We start from the raw sequence: 21,174 nt of genomic DNA, 5'->3' as shown, positions 1-21,174 counted from the left end.
CTTCATTTGCATGCAGGAAACAGACCTTCGTGGTCAGGTTGATCGTGCTCCGGCGTGGTCAATAACCTCTCGGAGTTGGTTTAGCGATTTCTAAGGCGCGACGTCCTCACACGTTCGTAGTCGGATCGTCAAAGTCTACTCCACCAAAACGATACCCACGATCTCATCGAAAGACAGAGACAACTTCAACTCTATCAAGTGGTATCAGATTTCCAGGTTGCTCGGTGAGATTTTACCAGCTTTTGTAGTTAGATCGCATCTATTTTCATACCTATAGTCCATGAAAAAGCCATAAAAAATTAGGGTTAGATCATCATATCCGAACCAATCTGAGCCTTTGCATAGTCTTTTCAGTAGTTTGCTTTGTTGAAATTGCGGTTACATCGTCGTGTCAAGTTGCTGATCTTAGTGTCTAATTCTTTAGAGTTTCGAGTTCTATTCACAGGTTGTCACGCCGCCACCGCATCATCTTTCATCGCTGCCATATACCACCTCCACGCTACCATCATTGTTGCTGCCATATACCACCACCACGCCACCATTATCCTTGCTGCCATATACCACCACCATATATCCACCACAATCCTTTCTGTCTTAGGTTAATCGAGATCCTTTTGCTTTCGGTTTCGCGTTTCCTATCCTGAGTAGGTTTCGGGAAAAAAAAGAGTCTGACACGCTTTCCAGAGCACTTTTTAGGCCAAAATTTTGAGGGGTGAAAAAAAATCCCTATCGTTTTGTTAGGCTTTTTAGAGAGTTTTGAGACACTCGCCATCATAGTGATTTTTGTCGCTATTTTTGGTCGTCGCAGCCCCGAATTGCTCCAGAAATTAAAAAAAATTGTCAAATATTTTTTCGTGCCTATCCTGTTTTTGGTCCTTGGGAAGAGTTTTGAGACACTCGCCATTATAGTGATTTTCTGAAGAAAAAAGAGCGCAAAAAACAGAGTGGCTCTTCCCTTGATTAGTACGTGTCGTCGTGACTTCATTGGTGTTCTAGGCTAGCGTCTCTAGTACAGTCTAGCCTAGGACCAGCACGGTACCGTCGTTGAGCGTATTTTCAATTTTGCATCTCTGAACTGATTATTGCTGACCCTCCTTGCTACCATATTATAAGCCTTCCCAGCTCCACATACATCTACATCGTGTGTTTGACACCACCTGGCAATCGCTCTATCCAAGCTTCGAGAGTTTTGACTACACCGGTTGCCGATCGCCACCTGCTGCTGGGTAAGAATTGTTAAGAAATTGGGATTTGCTTGACGGATTTGTGACACACCACCACCACCACCATCACTTCCTAGTAGTCTGTAGGTTCATATTCTTCTGTATTCCCATTGCTACTAACCATGTCAGGATCACACAACGAGGAGATCTACTGGGAGAACCTGACCAACCGGGAGCTCCATGACAAATTTCAGCAAATGATGTCTGACCAGGTACAGGATTTCGTGACCACCTTTGGAGAGGTCATGGACAAGCTCGAAGGTATGGAGAAGAAATTCGACACCAAGATGAACGCCAAGTTCAATGAGGTGCTTGAACGTTTACCACCACCAGCTGCAACTTTTGTCCCTCTTCAACCACAACCACAATGGCTATGAGCGCGACGTCTGCCTGTCGGCCAAGTCCAGAATTTTGGTGTTGTTGCTACTACTGCTGCTGCTCCTCCTGCTGCTACTACTGAGGTTTCTATGGCTGAGCAGAATGAGGATTATGATGATGATTATGATGGTGATTACGATGATGAGGGAGAGGTTGCTCCAGTTCAGCACCAGGGACAACAACCACCATGACAAGCCGCTGGTCGTCCACATGGATACAATCGCAATGGTAGGGATGCACCACACCCTTAGGTACGGGATCATGACCATCTCCCTAAACTTAAATTGAATATTCCTACTTTTGATGGTCGATATGTTCCTGATATATATCTTACTTGGGAGTTAGAAACAGAGCAACGTTTTACATGCTTGCAATTTCCTGAAGATAGATGTGTTGCTGTTGTTGTTTGTTCTTTCACTAGTTTTGCTTGTGTTTGGTGGTCTGAATATTGTCGAATACATCATGCTAATATTCCAAGTACTTGGGCTGCATTGAAAACTGCTATGCGTACTCGTTGGGTTTCACCATATTATCAACGTGAATTACTTCAAAACTTACAGCGTTTAAGACATGGCAAAAAGTCTGTAGAAGAATATTATCATGAATTACAAACTGGAATGATTAGATGTGGTATTGTTGAGGACAATGATTACATGCTTGCACGTTTTATGGGTGGATTAAATAGAGATATTCAGACTATTCTCGAATATAAGGATTATAACACTATCACTCGTTTATTTCATCTTGTTTGCAAAGTTGAATGTGAAGTGCACGATAGACAGGCATTGGCGAGAACTAATTTTTCTGCAGGTCGCACTTCCTCATGGACGCCACGAACCACATCTACTTTCACACGTCCTTCTACATCAGCACCGCCTACTTCAGCCGCCAATTCCACCAGAGATACCAGGAAACAGGCCCCTGCCACAACCTTCGCCAATAGCACACCTTCCAGGCCTGCACAGAGCTCTTCTTCATCCATGGCATCCATAGGTCAAATACATGAGGTTATTTATCGTCGTTGCAAGGGTGGAGGTCATTATCGAGAGAGCGCCCATCCAAGCGCGTGATGGTTATTACTGAGGATGGTGGATATGACTCCGCTAGTGATTAAGACGAGGAGACTCTAGCTCTTATTGCAAGTGAAGAACGGGGTGTAGATGATACTGAACAAGAGACACAATACATGGCTGTTGACTACGCTGACAGGTACAAAAGCTTAGTTGCTCAACGTGTTTTAACTGTGCAGGTAACACAGGCTGAGAAAAATCAGAGGCACAACTTGTTCCATGCTAAGGGAGTGGTAAAGGAACGTTTTGTTCGCGTAATCATTGATGGAGGGAGTTGCAACAACTTAGCTAGCATGGAGATGGTGGAGAAACTGTCTCTTACCACCAGACCACATCCTCATCCTTATTATATCCAGTGGTTCAACAACAGTGGCAAGGTTAACGTAACACGTATTGTCCGTGTGCATTTTAGCATTGCTACATATTCTGATTTTGTTGATTGTGATGTGGTACCTATGCAAGCATGCTCCGTTTTACTTGGTAGACCATGGCAATTTGATAAAAAAAATTGTACACTGCTACAGCAACAAAAGACCTTCTGTGGCAACGGCGCCAGGAATCCTTCTGCTATGGGCTACACCTATAGGGACTTCCTTGGCAAATATGCAAAGGATTTCCCCACAGCCTTGGAGCCTTGTGTTGGTGTTCCCTTGAAGAGGAAAGGGTGATGTAGCACAGCGGTGGTAAGTATTTCCCTCAGTTAGAGAACCAAGGTATCAATCGAGTAGGAGGATCGAGTCAAGTCACAAATACCTGCACAAACACAAAGAGCTTGCACCCAACGCTATGAAGGGGTTGTCAATCCCTTATAGATTGTTTGCAAAGTGAGAACTGAAAACAAAAAGTAAACAAAGCAAAGTAAAAGTAAAAGTGGAGATGATAGTTGTGAATAGACCCGGGGGCCGTAGTGTTCACTAGTGGCTTCTCTCATGAAACCAAGTAGACGGTGGGTGAAAGAATTACTGTCGAGCAATTGATAGAACCACGCAAAGTCATGACATTATCTATGGCAATGATCATATCTATAGGCATCATGTCCAAAACAAGTAGACCGATACTTTCTGCATCTACTACTATTACTCCACACGTCGACCGCTATCTAGCATGCATCTAGTGTATTGAGTTCATAAGAACAGAGTAACGCCTTAAGCAAGATGGCATGATGTAGATGGACAATCTCAAATCTATGATGAAAGACCATCTTGTTACCCTCGATGGCAACAACACGATGCGTGCCTTTGCTGTCCCTTCTGTCACTGGGAAAGGTCATCGCACGGAATGAACCCAGAACGAAGCACTTCTCCCATTGCAAGAATCATAGATCTAGTTGGCCAAACAAAACCCAAGACTCGGAGAGACTTACAAGGATATCAAATCATGCAAATAAGAAATCAGCAAAGACTCAAATATAATTCATAGATAATCTGATCACAAATCCACAATTCATTGGATCTCGACAAACACACCACCAAAGAGGATTACATCGGATAGATCTCCATGAAGATCATGGAGAACTTTGTATTGAAGATCCAAGAGAGAGAAGAAGCCATCTAGCTACTAACTAAAGACCCGTAGGTCTGAAGTGGACTACTCATGAGTCATTGGAGAGGCGATGATGTTGATGTAGAAGCCCCCCAACTCCAAAGTCCCCTCCGGCAGGGCACCGGGAAGGGTCTCCAGATGAGATCTCGCGGAAACGGAAGCTTGCGGCGGCGGAAAAGTGTTTTCGTGGATGCCCTGATTTTTTCTGGGATTTTAGGGAATTTATAGGCCAAAGAGCTAGGACAGGGGAGCGCCAGGGAGGCCACAAGCCTGGTCGCCGCGGGCCCCCCTTGGTCGCGGCGTCAGGGCTTGTGGGCTCCCTATGGGCCTCCTGCCTTGGCCCTCAAGTCCCCCGATCTTCTTCTGTTCTGGAAAAATTTATTTTGGGGATTTTATTCCGTTTGGACTCCGTTCCAAAATCAGATCTGAAAAGAGTCAAAAACACAGAAAAAATAGGAACTCGCACTTGGCACTGAATTAATAAGTTAGTCCCAAAAAAGATATAAAAGGTATATAAAACATCCAAAGTTGACAAGATAACAGCATGAAACCATCAAAAATTATAGATACGTTTGAGACGTATCAAGCATCCCCAAGCTTAACTCCTGCTTGTCCTCGAGTAGGGAAGTGATAAAGAATGAATTTTTGATGCTTTCGTGCTACCTAGCATAGATGTCCTTTGTAACTCCTCTTATGTGACGTGAATGTTCAGATCCATTAGATTTAAAACAATAGTTTGTTATTGACGTGGAGACAATAATACTTCAAGCAAACTAGCAAGGTAATCATGAACTTTCAAAATAACAAGGCCAAAAGAAAGTTATCCCTACAAAATCATATAGTCTGGCTATGCTCTATCATCCTTGCACAACGAATTTAAATCATGCACAACCCCGGTATTGGCCAAGTAATTGTTTTCACACCTTTACTTTCTCAAACTTTTTCAACTCTCACGCAATACATGAGCGTGAGCCATGGATTTATCACTATAAGTGGAATAGAGTGTGGTGGAGGTTGCAAGGCAAACAAGGAGAAGATGGTCACATTGACTAGGCATATCAACGAGCTATGGAGATGCTCATCAATAGATATCAACGTGAATGAGTAAGGATTGCCATACAAATGATGCACTAGAGCTCAGAGTATGTGAAAGCTCTTAAACAAAACTAGTGGGTGTGCATCCAACTTGCTTGCTCACGAAGACCTAAGGCAATTTTGAGGAAGCCTATCATTGGAATATACAAGCCAAGTTATATAATGAAAATTTCCCACTAGCTATATGGTGGTGACAAAACGAGAGACTCTCAATCATGAAGATCATGGTGCTTAATATGAAGCACAAGTGTGGAAAGATAGTAGCACTGTCCCTTCTCTCTTTTTCTCTCATTTTTTTGGTGGGCTCTTTGGCCTCTTTTTTTTCTTTTTTTTTGGTGGGCATCTTTGGCCTCTTTTTGTAAATGGGCTTCGCTGGCCTCTTTTATTTCATCACATGGGACAATGCTCCATCAATGATGATCATCACACTTACAACTCAAAACTTAGAGCAATGATGACTCTATATGGAATGCCTTCGGTAGTGTACCATGACAATGATCTAGCATGTCATAGACATCAATAGAAACATCATGCTAGCTATCTTATGATCATGCAATGGCAATGTAGAAGTGGTGGCACGTGTCATGGTGGTAGTTGCATGGCAATATTGTTGGAAATATGCCCTAGAGGCAATAATAAATTAGTTATTATTATATTTCTTAGTTCATGATAATCGTTTATTATCCATGCTATAATTGTATTGATTGGAAACACAATACTTGTGTGGATACATAGAAAAAACACTGTCCCTAGTAAGCCTCTAGTTGACTAGCTCGTTGATCAAAGATGGTCAAGGTTTCCTGGCCATAGGCAAGTGTTTTCACTTGATAACGGGATCACATCATTAGGAGAATCATGTGATGGACTAGACCCAAACTAATAGACGTAGCATGTTGATCGTGTCATTTTGTTGCTACTGTTTTCTGCGTGTCAAGTATTTGTTCCTATGACCATGAGATCATATAACTCACGGACACCGGAGGAATGCTTTGTGTGTATCAAACGTTGCAACGTAACTGGGTGACTATAAAGATGCTCTACAGGTATCTCCGAAGGTGTTCGTTGAGTTAGTATGGATCAAGACTGGGAGTTGTCACTCCGTGTTATGGAGAGATATCTCGGGGCCCACTCGGTAATACAACATCACACACAAGCCTTGCAAGCAATGTAACTTGGTGTAAGTTGCGGGATCTTGTATTACGGAACGAGTAAAGAGACTTGCCGGTAAACGAGATTGAAATAGGTATGCGGATACTAACGATCTAATCTCGGGCAGGTAACATACCGAAGGATAAAGGGAATGACATACGGGATTATATGAATCCTTGGCACTGAGGTTCAAACGATAAGATCTTCGTAGAATATGTAGGATCCAATATGGGCATCCAGATCCCGCTATTGGATATTGACCGAGGAGTCTCTCGGGTCATGTCTACATAGTTCTCGAACCCGCAGGGCCTGCACACTTAAGGTTCGACGTTGTTTTATGCGTATTTGAGTTATATGGTTGGTTACCGAATGTTGTTCGGAGTCCCAGATGAGATCACGGACGTCACAAGGGTTTCCGGAATGGTCCGGAAATGAAGATTGATATATAGGATGACCTCATTTGATTACCGGAAGGTTTTCGGAGTTACCGGGAATGTACCGGGAATGACGAATGGGTTCTGGGAGTTCACCGGGAGGGGCAACCCACCCCGGGGAAGCCCATAGGCCTTGAGGGAGGCACACCAGCCCTTAGTGGGCTGGTGGGACAGCCCACAAGTGCCCTATGCGCCATAGAGATAAAAATCAAAGAGAAAGAAAAAAAAAGGAGGAGGTGGGAAGGAAGGGGGACTCCCTCCCACCAAACCAAGTCCAACTCGGTTTGGGGGGGGAGTCCTCCCCCCTTGGACTCGGCCGACCGCCCCAAGGCAAGGCCCCCTCCCTCCCACCTATATATACGGAGGTTTTAGGGCTGATTTGAGACGACTTTTCCACGGCAGCCCGACCACATACCTCCACGGTTTTTCCTCTAGATCGCGTTTCTGCGGAGCTCGGGCGGAGCCCTGCTGAGACAAGGTCATCACCAACCTCCGGAGCGCCGTCACGCTGCCGGAGAACTCTTCTACCTCTCCGTCTCTCTTGCTGGATCAAGAAGGCCGAGATCATCGTCGAGCTGTACGTGTGCTGAACGCGGAGGTGCCATCCGTTCCGTACTAGATCGTGGGACTGATCGCGGGATTGTTCGCGGGGCGGATCGAGGGACGTGAGGACGTTCCACTACATCAACCGCGTTCACTAACGCTTCTGCTGTACGATCTACAAGGGTACGTAGATCACTCATCCCCTCTCGTAGATGGACATCACCATGATGGGTCTTCGTGCGCGTAGGAAAGTTTTTGTTTCCCATGCGACGTTCCCCAACAGTGGCATCGTGAGCTAGGTTCATGCGTAGATGTCTTCTCGAGTAGAACACAAAAGTTTTTGTGGGCGGTGATGTGCGTTTTGCTGCCCTCCTTAGTCTTTTATTGATTCCGTGGTATTGTTGGATTGAAGCGGCTTGGACCGACATTACTCGTACGCTTACGAGAGACTGGTTTCATCGCTACGAGTAACCCCGTTGCTCAAAGATGACTGGCAAGTGTCGGTTTCTCCAACTTTAGTTGAATCGGATTTGACCGAGGAGGTCCTTGGATGAGGTTAAATAGCAACTCATATATCTCCGTTGTGGTGTTTGCGTAAGTAAGATGCGATCCTACTAGATACCCATGGTCACCACGTAAAACATGCAACAACAAAATTAGAGGACGTCTAACTTGTTTTTGCAGGGTATGCTTGTGATGTGATATGGCCAACGATGTGATGTGATATATTGGATGTATGAGATGATCATGTTGTAATAGATAATATCGACTTGCACGTCGATGGTACGGCAACCGGCAGGAGCCATAGGGTTGTCTTTATAACTAACGTTTGTGCTTGCAGATGCGTTTACTATTTTGCTAGGACATAGCTTTAGTAGTAATAGCATGAGTAGCACGACAACCCCGATGGCGACACGTTGATGGAGATCATGATGATGGAGATCATGGTGTGACGCCGGTGACAAGAAGATCGTGCCGGTGCTTTGGTGATGGAGATCAAGAAGCACGTGATGATGGCCATATCATGTCACTTATAAATTGCATGTGATGTTAATCCTTTTATGCACCTTATTTTGCTTAGAACGACGGTAGCATTATGAGGTGATCTCTCACTAAAATTTCAAGACGAAATTGTGTTCTCCCCAACTGTGCACCGTTGCTACAGTTCGTCGTTTCGAGACACCACGTGATGATCGGGTGTGATAGACTCAACGTTCACATACAGCGGGTGCAAAACAGTTGCGCACGCGGAACACTCGGGTTAAGCTTGACGAGCCTAGCATGTGCAGACATGGCCTCGGAACACATGAGACCGAAAGGTCGAGCATGAATCGTATAGTTGATATGATTAGCATAGAGATGCTTACCACTGAAACTATTCTCGACTCACGTGATGATCGGACTTGAGATAGTGGATTTGGATCATGTACCACTCAAATGACTAGAGAGATGTACTTTTTGAGTGGGAGTTCTTAAGTAATATGATTAATTGAACTAATTGTCATGAACATAGTCTAATGGTCTTTGCGAATTACGATGTAGCTTGCGCTATAGCTCTACTGTTTTATATGTTCCTAGAGAAAATTTAGTTGAAAGTTGATAGTAGCAAACTCTGCAGACTAAGTCTGTAAAACCGAGGATTGTCCTCGTTGCTGCGCAGAAGGCTTATGTCCTTAATGCACCACTCGGTGTGCTGCACCTCGAGCGTCGTCTGTAGATGCTGTGAACATTCGACATACACGTTTCTGATGACTACACGATAGTTCAGTACAAAAATACTTAATGTCTTAGAAGCAAGGCGCCGAAAACGTTGTAAAACGTCACGGAACATAAGTGATGTTCTAAAGAGATGAAATTGTGATTTCATGCTTGTGCCCTTGTTAAGAGGTAAGAGACCTCCGACAAGATTCTTTGTCCACAAAGCACAGGAGAAAAGGCTCAATCGTTGAGCATGTGCTCAGATTGTCTGAGTACGACAATCGCTTGAATCAAGTGGGAGTTAATCTTCCAGATGAGATAGTGATGGTTCTCCAAAGTCACTGCCACCAAGCTGTGAGAGCTTCGTGATGAACTATAACATATCAAGGATACATACAATGATCCTTGAGCGATTCGCGATGTTTGACACTGCGAAAGTAGAAATCAAGAAGGAGCATCAATAGTTGATGGTTTGTAAAACCACTAAGTTTCAAGAAAGGCAAGGGCTAGAAGGGATACTTCGTGAAACGGCAAAACAGTTGCTGCACTAGATTAAACCCAAACCCGAGACTAAGTGCTTCTATAATGAGGGGAACAATCACTGAGGCGGAGCAACTCAAGATACTTGGTAGATAAGAAGGCTGGCAAAAGTCGAAAGAAGTGTATTTGATATACATGATGTTGATGTGTACTTTACTAGTACTCCTAGTAGCACGAGGGTATTGGATACCGGTTCAGTTGCTAAGTGATTAGTGACGCGAAATGAAAGCTACGGCATAAACGGAGACTAGCTAAAGGCGAGGTGACGATACGTGTTGGAAGTGTTTCCAAGATTGATATGATCAAACGTCGCACGCTCCCTCTACCATCGGGATTGGTGTTAAACCTAAATAATTGTTATTTGGTGCTTGCGTTAAGCATGAACATGATTGGATCGTGTTTATTGCAATACGATTATTCATTTAAAGAGAATAATGGTTACTCTATTTTCTTGAATAATCACCTTCAATGGTTTATTGAATCTCGATCGTAGTGTTACACATGTTCATGATATTGGTGCCAAAAGATACGAGTTGATGATGATAGTACCACTTACTTGTGGCACTGCCGCTTGAGTCATGTTAGTATAAATTGCATGAAGAGGCTCCATGCTGATGGATCTTTGTACTCACCTGATTTCGAATCACTAGTGACATGCGAATCATACCACATGAGCAAGGCCTTGTTTTCATTGAGATGAAATAAGATAGTAACTTGTTGGAAGTGATACATTTTGATGTATGCAGTCCAATGGGTGCTGAGGCACGCAGTGGATATCATTATGTTCTTACTTCACTGACGATTTGAGTAGATACAGGAGTATTTACTTAATGAATCACAAGTCTAAAATGTTGAAAAGTTCAATTCCGTTTCAGAGTGAAGTTCGTCGTAACAAGAGGACAAACTGTCTACGATATGATCATGGAAATGAATATCTGAGTTACGAGTTTTGGTACATAGTTAAGACAATGTGGAAATTGTTTCGCAGTTCATGCCACCTGGAACATCATAGTGTGATGATGTGTCTGAACGTCATAGCCACGCACTATTTGGTATGGTGCATACTATGATGTCTCTTATCGAATTACCACTATCGTTTATGGTTATGCATTAGAGACAACCGCACTCACTTTAAATAGGGCACCGCGTATTTCCGTTGAGATGACACAGTATAGACTGAGGTTTAGAGAAATCTAAACTGTCGTTTCTTGAAAGTTTGGGGTTTCGACACTTATGTGAAAAAGTTTCAGTCTGTTAAGCTCGAACCCAAAGCGGATAAATGCATCTTCATAGGATATCCAAAACAGTTGGGTACATCTCCTATCTCAGATCCGAAAGCAAAGTGTTTGTTTCTAGAAACAGATCCTTTCTCGAGGAAAGGTTTCTCTCGAAAGAATTGAGTGGGAGGATAGTAGAACTTGATGAGGTTATTGAACCATCACTTCAACCAGTGTGTAGCAGGGCGCAGGAAGTTGTTCCTATGGTGCCTACACCAATTGAAGTGGAAGCTGATGATGGTGATCATCGAGCATCGGATCAAGTTACTACAAGTCTCGTAGGTTGACAAGGTCGCGTACTACTACAGAGTGGTACGGTAACCCTGTCTTGGAGGTCATGTTGTTGACCAACAGTGAACCTACGAGTTATGGAGAAAGCGATGGTGGGCCCGGATTCCGACAAATGGCTGGAAGCCATGAAATCCGAGAGAGGATCCATGTATGAAAACAAAGTGTAGACTTTGGAAGAACTACTTGATGGTCAGAGGACTATTGAGTAAAGATGGATCTTTAAAGGAAGACAGACGATGATGGTGATAAATCACTATTAAGAAAAGCTCGACTTGTCGCAAAGTTGTTTTCGACAAGATCAAACAGTTGACTATGATGAGACTTTCTCACTCGTAGCGATGCTAAAGGTCTGTTAGAATTATGTTAGTTGTTGATGCATTATTTATGAAATATTGCATGTAGGATGTCAAAACATTGTTTTCTCGATGGTTTCCTTGAGCAAACATTGTATGTGATACAACCAGAAGGTTTTGTCGATCCTAAAGATACTAGCAAGTATGCAAGCTCCAGTGATCCTTCAATGGACTGGTGCAAGCATCTCGGAGTTGGAATATACACTTTGATGAGATGATCAAAGATTTTGGGTTTGTACAAGGTTTATGAGAAACTTGTATTTCCAAAGAAGTGAGTGGGAGCACTATAGAATTTCTGATAAGTATATGTGGTTGACATATTGTGGATCAGAAGTAATGTAGAATTTCTGTAAAGCATACAAGGTTGTTTGAAAGAAGTTTTCAAAGGAGTACCTGGATTACGCTACTTGAACGTTGAGCATAAAAAATCTATGGAGATAGATCAAAAGCGCTTAATAGAAGTTTCAACAAGATGCATGCCTTGACAAGTTTTTGAAAGAGTTCAAAATAGATCAGCAAAGAAGGAGTTCTTGGTTGCGTTGTGAGGTGTGAATTTGAGTAAGACTCAAAACCCGACCACGGCAGAATAAAGAGAATAGACGAAGGTCGTCTTCTATGCCTTAGCCATAGAATCTAAAGTATGCCATGTTGTGTACCGCACCTGATGTGTGCCTTGACTCAAGATCTGTTGAGAGGTACAGAGAGTGATCCATGATTGAATCACTAGCAGCGGTCAAAATTTATCCTTAGAAACTAATGGACTAAGGATTTTTTCTCAATTATGGAGTTGGTTAAAGAGTTCGTCGTAAAGGGTTACGTCGATGCAAGCTTTGACACTAATCCGAATAACTATGAGTAGTGAAACAGATTCGTATAGTAGAGTATATATATTTGGAGCATTTCCGAATAGCACGTAGTAGCAGCATCTATAAGATGACATAAAGATTTGTAAAGAATGCACGGATCTGAAAGTTTCAGAACCGTTGACTAAAACCTCTCTCACGAGCAAGACGTGATCAGACCCCATAACTATATGGGTGTTGGATTCGTTGGAATCACATGGTGATGTGAACTAGATTATTGACTCTAGTGCAAGTGGGAGACTGTTGGAAATATGCCCTAGAGGCAATAATAAATTAGTTATTATTATATTTCTTAGTTCATGATAATCGTTTATTATCCATGCTATAATTGTATTGATTGGAAACACAATACTTGTGTGGATACATAGACAAAACACTGTCCCTAGTAAGCCTCTAGTTGACTAGCTCGTTGATCAAAGATGGTCAAGGTTTCCTCGCCATAGGCAAGTGTTGTCACTTGATAACGGGATCACATCATTAGGAGAATCATGTGATGGACTAGACCCAAACTAATAGACGTAGCATGTTGATCGTGTCATTTTGTTGCTACTGTTTTCTGCGTGTCAAGTATTTGTTCCTATGACCATGAGATCATATAACTCACGGATACCGGAGGAATGCTTTGGGTGTATCAAACGTCGCAACGTAACTGGGTGACTATAAAGATGCTCTACAGGTATCTCCGAAGGTGTTCGTTGAGTTAGTATGGATCAAGACTGGGATTTGTCACTCCGTGTGACGGAGAGGTATCTCGGGGCCCACTCGGTAATACAACATCACACACAAGCCTTGCAAGCAATGTAACTTAGTGTAAGTTGCGGGATCTTGTATTACGGAACGAGTAAAGAGACTTGCCGGTAAACGAGATTGAAATAGGTATGCGGATACTAACGATCGAATCTCGGGCAGGTAACATACCGAAGGATAAAGGGAATGACATACGGGATTATATGAATCCTTGGCACTGAGGTTCAAACGATAAGATCTTCGTAGAATATGTAGGATCCAATATGGGCATCCAGGTCCCGCTATTGGATATTGACCGAGGAGTCTCTCGGGTCATGTCTACATAGTTCTCGAACCCGCAGGGTCTGCACACTTAAGGTTCGACGTTGTTTTATGCGTATTTGAGTTATATGGTTGGTTACCGAATGTTGTTCGGAGTCCCGGATGAGATCACGGACGTCACGAGGGTTTCCGGAATGGTCCGGAAACGAAGATTGATATATAGGATGACCTCATTTGATTACGGGAAGGTTTTCGGAGTTACCGGGAATGTACCGGGAATGACGAATGGGTTCCGGGAGTTCACCGGGAGGGGCAACCCACCCCGGGGAAGCCCATAGGCCTTGAGGGAGGCAAACCAGCCCTTAGTGGGCTGGTGGGACAGCCCACAAGTGCCCTATGCGCCATAGAGATAAAAATCAAAGAGAAAGAAAAAAAAGGAGGAGGTGGGAAGGAAGGGGGACTCCCTCCCACCAAACCAAGTCCAACTCGGTTTGGGGGGGGGAGTCCTCCCCCCTTGGACTCGGCCGACCCCCTTGGGGCTCCTTGAGACCCAAGGCAAGGCCCCCTCCCTCCCACCTATATATACGGAGGTTTTAGGGCTGATTTGAGACGACTTTTCCACGGCAGCCCGACCACATACCTCCACGGTTTTTCCTCTAGATCGCGTTTCTGCGGAGCTCGGGCGGAGCCCTGCTGAGACAAGGTCATCACCAACCTCCGGAGCGCCGTCATGCTGCCGGAGAACTCTTCTACCTCTCCGTCTCTCTTGCTGGATCAAGAAGGCCGAGATCATCATCGATCTGTACGTGTGCTGAACGCGGAGGTGCCATCCGTTCCGTACTAGATCGTGGGACTGATCGCGGGATTGTTCGCGGGGCGGATCGAGGGACGTGAGGACGTTCCACTACATCAACCGCATTCACTAACGCTTCTGCTGTACGATCTACAAGGGTACGTAGATCACTCATCCCCTCTCGTAGATGGACATCACCATGATGGGTCTTCGTGCGCGTAGGAAAGTTTTTGTTTCCCATGCGACGTTCCCCAACAAATATATCTCGGAATGGCTTTGAAAAAGCCATAGTAGGTAGGTATGGTGGCTGTTTTGGGGGAGGCTAATAGTGGGTTTTGTGCACGGAAGAAAGTTGCACGACACTAAAGAAGATAGTGATGGTGGAAGGTGAAAGTGCATCTAAACCATGGGCTCAATATTAGTCATGAAGAACTCATATACTTGTTACAAAAGTTTTAGTAGTAATCGAAACAAAGCATTCAACGCATACTCCTAGGGGAAGGGTTGGTAGGTATAAACCATCGCGCGATCCCGACCGCCACACAAAGGATGACAATCAATAGACTAATCATGCTCAGACTTCATCACGTAGCGGTTCACCATACGTGCATGCTACGGGAATCACTAACTTCAACACAGGTATTTCTAGATCCTCAACACCTTACTAGTATAACTTTAATATTACCACAACCACAACTCAAAACTAATTGAGATGAATCAAACTTCTCTAACTATTCAATGCACACGAAGGTGGAAGTTTTCATATCCCTTTGGATAACTACCCCTTTTGAGACTACTTTCATAGCATAGATCAAGTACCAAGCCACGCACCGCTGTGCTCTAAAAGATATAAGTGAAGCACATAGAGCAAAATCAACTAGCTCAAAAGATATAAGTGAAACACATGTGAGCTGATTTGTCTAACCAAAGGATATAAGTGAAGCTCGACAAAATCACGGTGAGTGCATGTCTCTCTCTCTAGGTGTGCAGCAAGGAAGATTGTGACACAATGAAAATAAAAGACTCCTACGATACAAGACGCTCCAAGCAAAACACATAACATGTGGTGAATAAAAATATAGCCCCAAGTAACGCTACCGATGGATTGAAGACGAAAGAGGGGATGCCTTCCCGGGGCATCCCCAAGCTTAGGCTTTTACGGCATCCTTGAATCAATTTGGGGTGCCTTGGGCATCACCAAGCTTGAGCTCTTGCCACTCTTTATCTCTTTGTCCATAAGAACTTCACCCAAAACATGAAAACTTCATAACACGAAATTTAAACAGAAACTCGTGATATCATTAGTATAAGAAAGCAAACCACCACTTCCTTAGGTACTGTAGAAAACTTAAATTCTACTTATGTTGATGTTGGGTTACTGTATTTTCAATCTTCCATGGCTAATACCCCCCATACTATCCATAGTTTCATCAAAATAAGCAACCAACTCAACAAAAACAGAATCTGTTAACAGCAGACCAGTCTGTAGAAATCTGTATACTTCGTATACTTCTGGTACTTCAAAAATTCTGAAAAATTACGACAGTCTGTAGAATTTGCATAGCAATCAGCAGCAGAAAGAATCAACTCAAAACCTCTTACAGTATAAAAATGAAAATTCTTTTCGTGAGCACAAAGTTTCTGTCTTTTCCACCATGACCAAACGATCATCCCCAAGACTAATCATAACGGTTTCACTTGGCACAAACGCAAAAGAAACACAAAAAACACATTCATAACAGAATTATGAAAGTGTGGAAAACACAAAACAGAAAGAAAAAGAATAGATTCGTTGAGTTGCCTCCCAACAAGCGCTATTGTTTAACGCCCTTAGCTAGGCATTCAATGATGCTCACACAAAAGACAATAATTGAAGCACAACGAGAGCATCCTAAAGCATGTGAAAATCACATCTAAGTCTAATATACTTCGTATGCATAGGCATTTTATAGGAAAATAGATTGTCAAGACAACCAATAGTTGCCATATGCAAGGAAGAAGAAAGAGACAATAGCAATCTCCACATAACGAGAGGTAATTTGGTAACATGAAAGTTTCTACCAAAATATTTTCCTCTCTCATAGAAATTACATGTGGGATCATATTCGAATTCAACAATGTAACTATCACATAGGATATGCTTTTCATGATCCACATGCATGCAAAGTTGAAGCTCTTCAAAAATAGTGGGATTATCATCAACTAAAGTCATGACTTCTCCAAACCCACTTTCAATATTATTGCAAATATCATATTCAACATGAGGTTTAAACAAATTTTCAAGATCATAAGAAAGATCATCACCCCAATCATGATTATTGCAATAGGTAGTGATCATAGCAAAACTAGCGTCCCCAAGCTTAGGGTTTTGCATATTTTTAGCATGATTGTCACTAATAGAATTTATAGTGAAACCATTGCAATCATGCTTTTCATCCAAGTAGCCCTCGTGAATCACTTCATAAATTTCTTCATCACAATTTTCAGATTCACGCATCTCAAGCAAACCTCCATAGAGAAAGTCAAGTGCACTCAACTCACTAGCAATTGGTTCCACAAAAGTGGATCTCTTAAAGAGATTAGCAAGTGGGTGAGGATCCATATCACTAGATTTTCAGCAAGCGAAGATGCAAGCATATTGAAGGCACATAGCACACAAGCAAAGGGAAGGCAAACGAAAAAGGCAAACGAAGAAAAGGGCAAATGAAAACGGCAAATGTGAAGTGGGGGAGAGGAAAACGAGAGGCAAGTGGCAAAAAAGGTAAATGCAAGAGATGAGTTTGTGACACTTACTTGGATAGATCTTGACTTGATCTCCCCGGCAACGGCGCCAGAAATACTTCTCCTACGGCAACAAAAGACCTTCCCTCGCAACGGCACCAGGAATCCTTCTGCTACGGGCTACGCCTATAGGGACTTCCTTGGCAAATATGCAAAGGATTTCCCCGCGGCCTTGGAGCCTTGCGTTGGTGTTCCCTTGAAGAGGAAAGGGTGATGTAGCGCAGCGGCGGTAAGTATTTCGCTCAGTTTGAGAACCAAGGTATCAATCCAGTAGGAGGATCGAATCAAGTCACAAGTACCTGCACAAACACAAAGAGCTTGCACCCAACGCTATGAAGGGGTTGTCAATCCCTTATAGATTGTTTGCAAAGTGAGAACTGAAAGCAAAAAGTAAACAAAGCAAAGTAAAAGTAAAAGTGGAGATGATAGTTGTGAATAGACCCGGGGGCCGTAGTGTTCACTAGTGGCTTCTCTCATGAAAGCAAGTAGACGGTGGGTGAACGAATTACCGTCGAGCAATTGATAGAACCGCGCAAAGTCATGACGTTATCTATGGCAATGATCATATCTATAGCATCACGTCCAAAACAAGTAGACCGATACTTTCTACATCTACTACTATTACTCCACACGTCGACCGCTATCTAGCATGCATCTAGTGTATTGAGTTCATAAGAACAGAGTAACGCCTTAAGCAAGATGACATGATGTAGATGGACAATCTCAAATCTATGATGAAAGACCATCTTGTTACCCTCGATGGCAACAACACGATGCGTGCCTTGCTGTCCCTTCTGTCACTGGGAAAGCTCACCGCACGGAATGAACCCAGAACCAAGCACTTCTCCCATTGCAAGAATCATAGATCTAATTGGCCAAACAAAACCCAAGACTCGGAGAGACTTACAAGGATATCAAATCATGCAAATAAGAAATCAGCAAAGACTCAAATATAATTCATAGATAATCTGATCACAAATCCACAATTCATCGGATCTCGACAAACACACCGCCAAAGAGGATTACATCGGATAAGGATTACATCGGATAGATCTCCATGAAGATCATGGAGAACTTTGTATTGAAGATCCAAGAGAGAGAATAAGCCATCTAGCTACTAACTACGGATCCGTAGGTCTGAAGTGGACTACTCACGAGTCATTGGAGAGGCGGTGATGTTGATGTAGAAGCCCCCCAACTCCAAAGTCCCCTCCGGCAGGGCACCGGGAAGGGTCTCCAGATGAGATCTCGCGGAAACGGAAGCTTGCGGCGGCGGAAAAGTGTTTTCGTGGATGCCCTGATTTTTTCTGGAATTTTAGGGAATTTATAGGCCAAAGAGCTAGGGCAGGGGAGCGCCAGGGAGGCCACAAGCCTGGTCGCTGCGGGCACCCCAGGTCGCGGCGTCAGGGCTTGTGGGCTCCCTGTGGGCCGCGTGCCTTGGCCCTCAAGTCTCCTGATCTTCTTCTGTTCTGGAAAAAAATATTTCGGGGATTTTATTCCATTTGGACTCCGTTCCAAAATCAGATCTGAAAAGAGTCAAAAACACAGAAAAAACAGGAACTGGCACTTGGCACTGAATTAATAAGTTAGTCCCAAAAAAGATATAAAAGGTATATAAAACATCCAAAGTTGACAAGATAACAGCATGAAACCATCAAAAATTATAGATACGTGTGAGACGTATCATACACCATGGTAGAGCAAATCAGTATACTCTTGTTCATAAGGATCAAAAAATAACTTTGATTCCTATGTCTCCTGGACATATTAGGAAAGATGACATTGCTAGAGCTAGTAAAGCAAAACAGGACCTACATTTAGGACAGCAAAACTGAACCTAAAGCGAGCTCTCTCACACCCTCGGCATTTCTGGCCGTAGGATGTTATATTTTAGTTGGTTATGGTCGTCAGATATTTCATTGAGTGGCAGTTTTTCACGATCTGGGCTGCCTGTCCTAATGGGCCGCTACTGTGGAGACTTTTTCTAAGGCTTGTGGTTGATTGAGCCTGTATGGGGTTACCGATCCGTCGCTGCCCTTAAAATAAAACTATTCGCTTGAGGGGATCTGAGCGGCTTGATACACAGGAAGAGGATGCGCTGACGCGACTCACTGTCTTCCTCCATCCAACCTGGGCGAGCCTCGCGAGGGATTACGATGCGGGTTGCCCATGATGCGGCGTGAGAGGGGATCGACCCAAGGCGAGATATCCAGCCTCGACCTAGGCGATGCACGCGAGGATGCGGCGCTCGACAGGATCATTGGTTTGCGTCGATCCAGCCCTCCGCCACCACGTCGTCTCCTCCGCCCTTCTCCCTCCCGACCTTGCGCCACATCCGCCATCTCTAACCCCGGCCTGGTGAGCTTTTCCCTCCTGTTGGGGCATAGTTTATGCCTAAGTAATTTTGGTGATTGATGACAGTACCGTACAGGACTAACCGTGTGTGTTAAGGTTTCAGATAACACACGTCAACGGCACAAGACGACACGTCTCCTCTCTCATGGAACGGAAGCACGGCGCTCTCTATGATTCTCTTTATTTGAGTCATAGGAAAGCCGTACTATTAAGAGAGGATCCGTAGTGGAAAGGTTTGGGTGGAATCTATCTTTGCACACGCACACTTCATTCTCCCTTTCCTTTATCTTTGGAGCGGCCCTCGCCACTTTGTTTCTCGCATCTTTGCAAAATGGTCCCCAGCGGTAGTACCGCTGGTTCGAGCGGTAGTACCGCTGCAGCCAGCGGTAGTACCGCCCCTGGCCAGCGGTAGTACCGCTCCAGGTGCTTTGTTCCACCTACCTAGCGGTAGTTCATGGACGGACCTCTTTGCGAAGACTTTCTTGGCGGTAGTAGTGCTTTTGCACTACCAAGGGGCCAGCGGTAGTACCGCTGGAGCTCGGGCAGAGAGTGGGAAAACGGTCTGATTCCCCCCCCCCCACACTATATAAAGGGTTCTTCTAGCCGAGGAACCCTATCTCTTACCTCTCTAAGCTCCATTGTTGCGCCCCAAGCTCAAAAGTGCCCGATCTCTCTCCCTAGCCAATCAAACTTGTTGATTCTTTAGGGATTGGTTGAGAAGGCCTAGATCCACACTTCCACCAAGAGAAAAGTTGATTCCCCCACCAATCCCTTGCGGATCTTGTTACTCTTGGGTGTTTGAGCATCCTAGACGGTTGAGGTCACCTTGAAGCCATATTCCATTGTGGTGAAGCTTCGTGGTTTAGTTGGGAGCCTCCAAGCTTTGTGTGGAGTTGCCCCAACCTTGTTTGTAAAGGTTCGGTCGCCGCCTTCAAGGGCACCTATAGTGGAATCACGGTACCTTGCATCGTGCGAGGGCGTGAGGAGAATACGGTGGCCCTAGTGGCTTTTTGGGGAGCATTGTGCCTCCACACCGCTCCAACGGAGACGTACTTCCTGTCAAAGGGAAGGAACTTCGGTAACACATCCTCGTCTCCATCGGTTCCACTTGTGGTTTTCTCTATCCTTTACTTTGTATTTACTTATGCTTGTGATTATATCTTACTTGTCTTAATAGCTCTCGCTGTTAGCTTCTATAGGGTTCACCTCATTGTCATATTATTTGTGAACCCGTATAGTGTTTACCTTAACTTGCTAAGATTAATTAAAAAGTGGTCGTTGTCTATTCACCCCCCCCTCTAGCCAACCATATCGATCCTTTCAATTGGTATCAGAGCCACGTCTCTTTATTAAGGGTTTAACCACTCGAAGAGTATGGAAGGCGGAGAGGAAGTTAACCATGGGCAACCCGAAAACATGGACTTGACTTCGGTCACAAGGGACGACTTGAATACGGCTATGTCAGCCCTCAAGACGTCCTTGACGAGCGAAGTCAAGACCATGCTTAAAGAGTTAATTGAGGGCCTTAAAGGTTCACCCGAACCGGCTTTAGTGGTTAAACCCACCATCCCCGATTCGGAGGCCAACTCCTCTAAGGAAGCGGCTAAAGATATGCGACCTGCTTCATCTCACGAAAAGGATGGGACTGGAACATATGCCTCAGTTCCACCCCCCATGGTCTATGGAGGATCCGTTCCCGCACCTCGTCTTAATCCTGTTGGTCCTCCTCCTAAGCTTGTGAAAGGTGACTTTGCTAACTGGGTATTTTCTATTAAGTCTCA

Source organism: Hordeum vulgare, chromosome 1H (genome assembly GCF_904849725.1).
Source record: "Hordeum vulgare subsp. vulgare chromosome 1H, MorexV3_pseudomolecules_assembly, whole genome shotgun sequence".
Lineage (NCBI taxonomy): Eukaryota > Viridiplantae > Streptophyta > Magnoliopsida > Poales > Poaceae > Hordeum > Hordeum vulgare.
Note: the sequence above shows the minus strand (reverse complement) of the source record.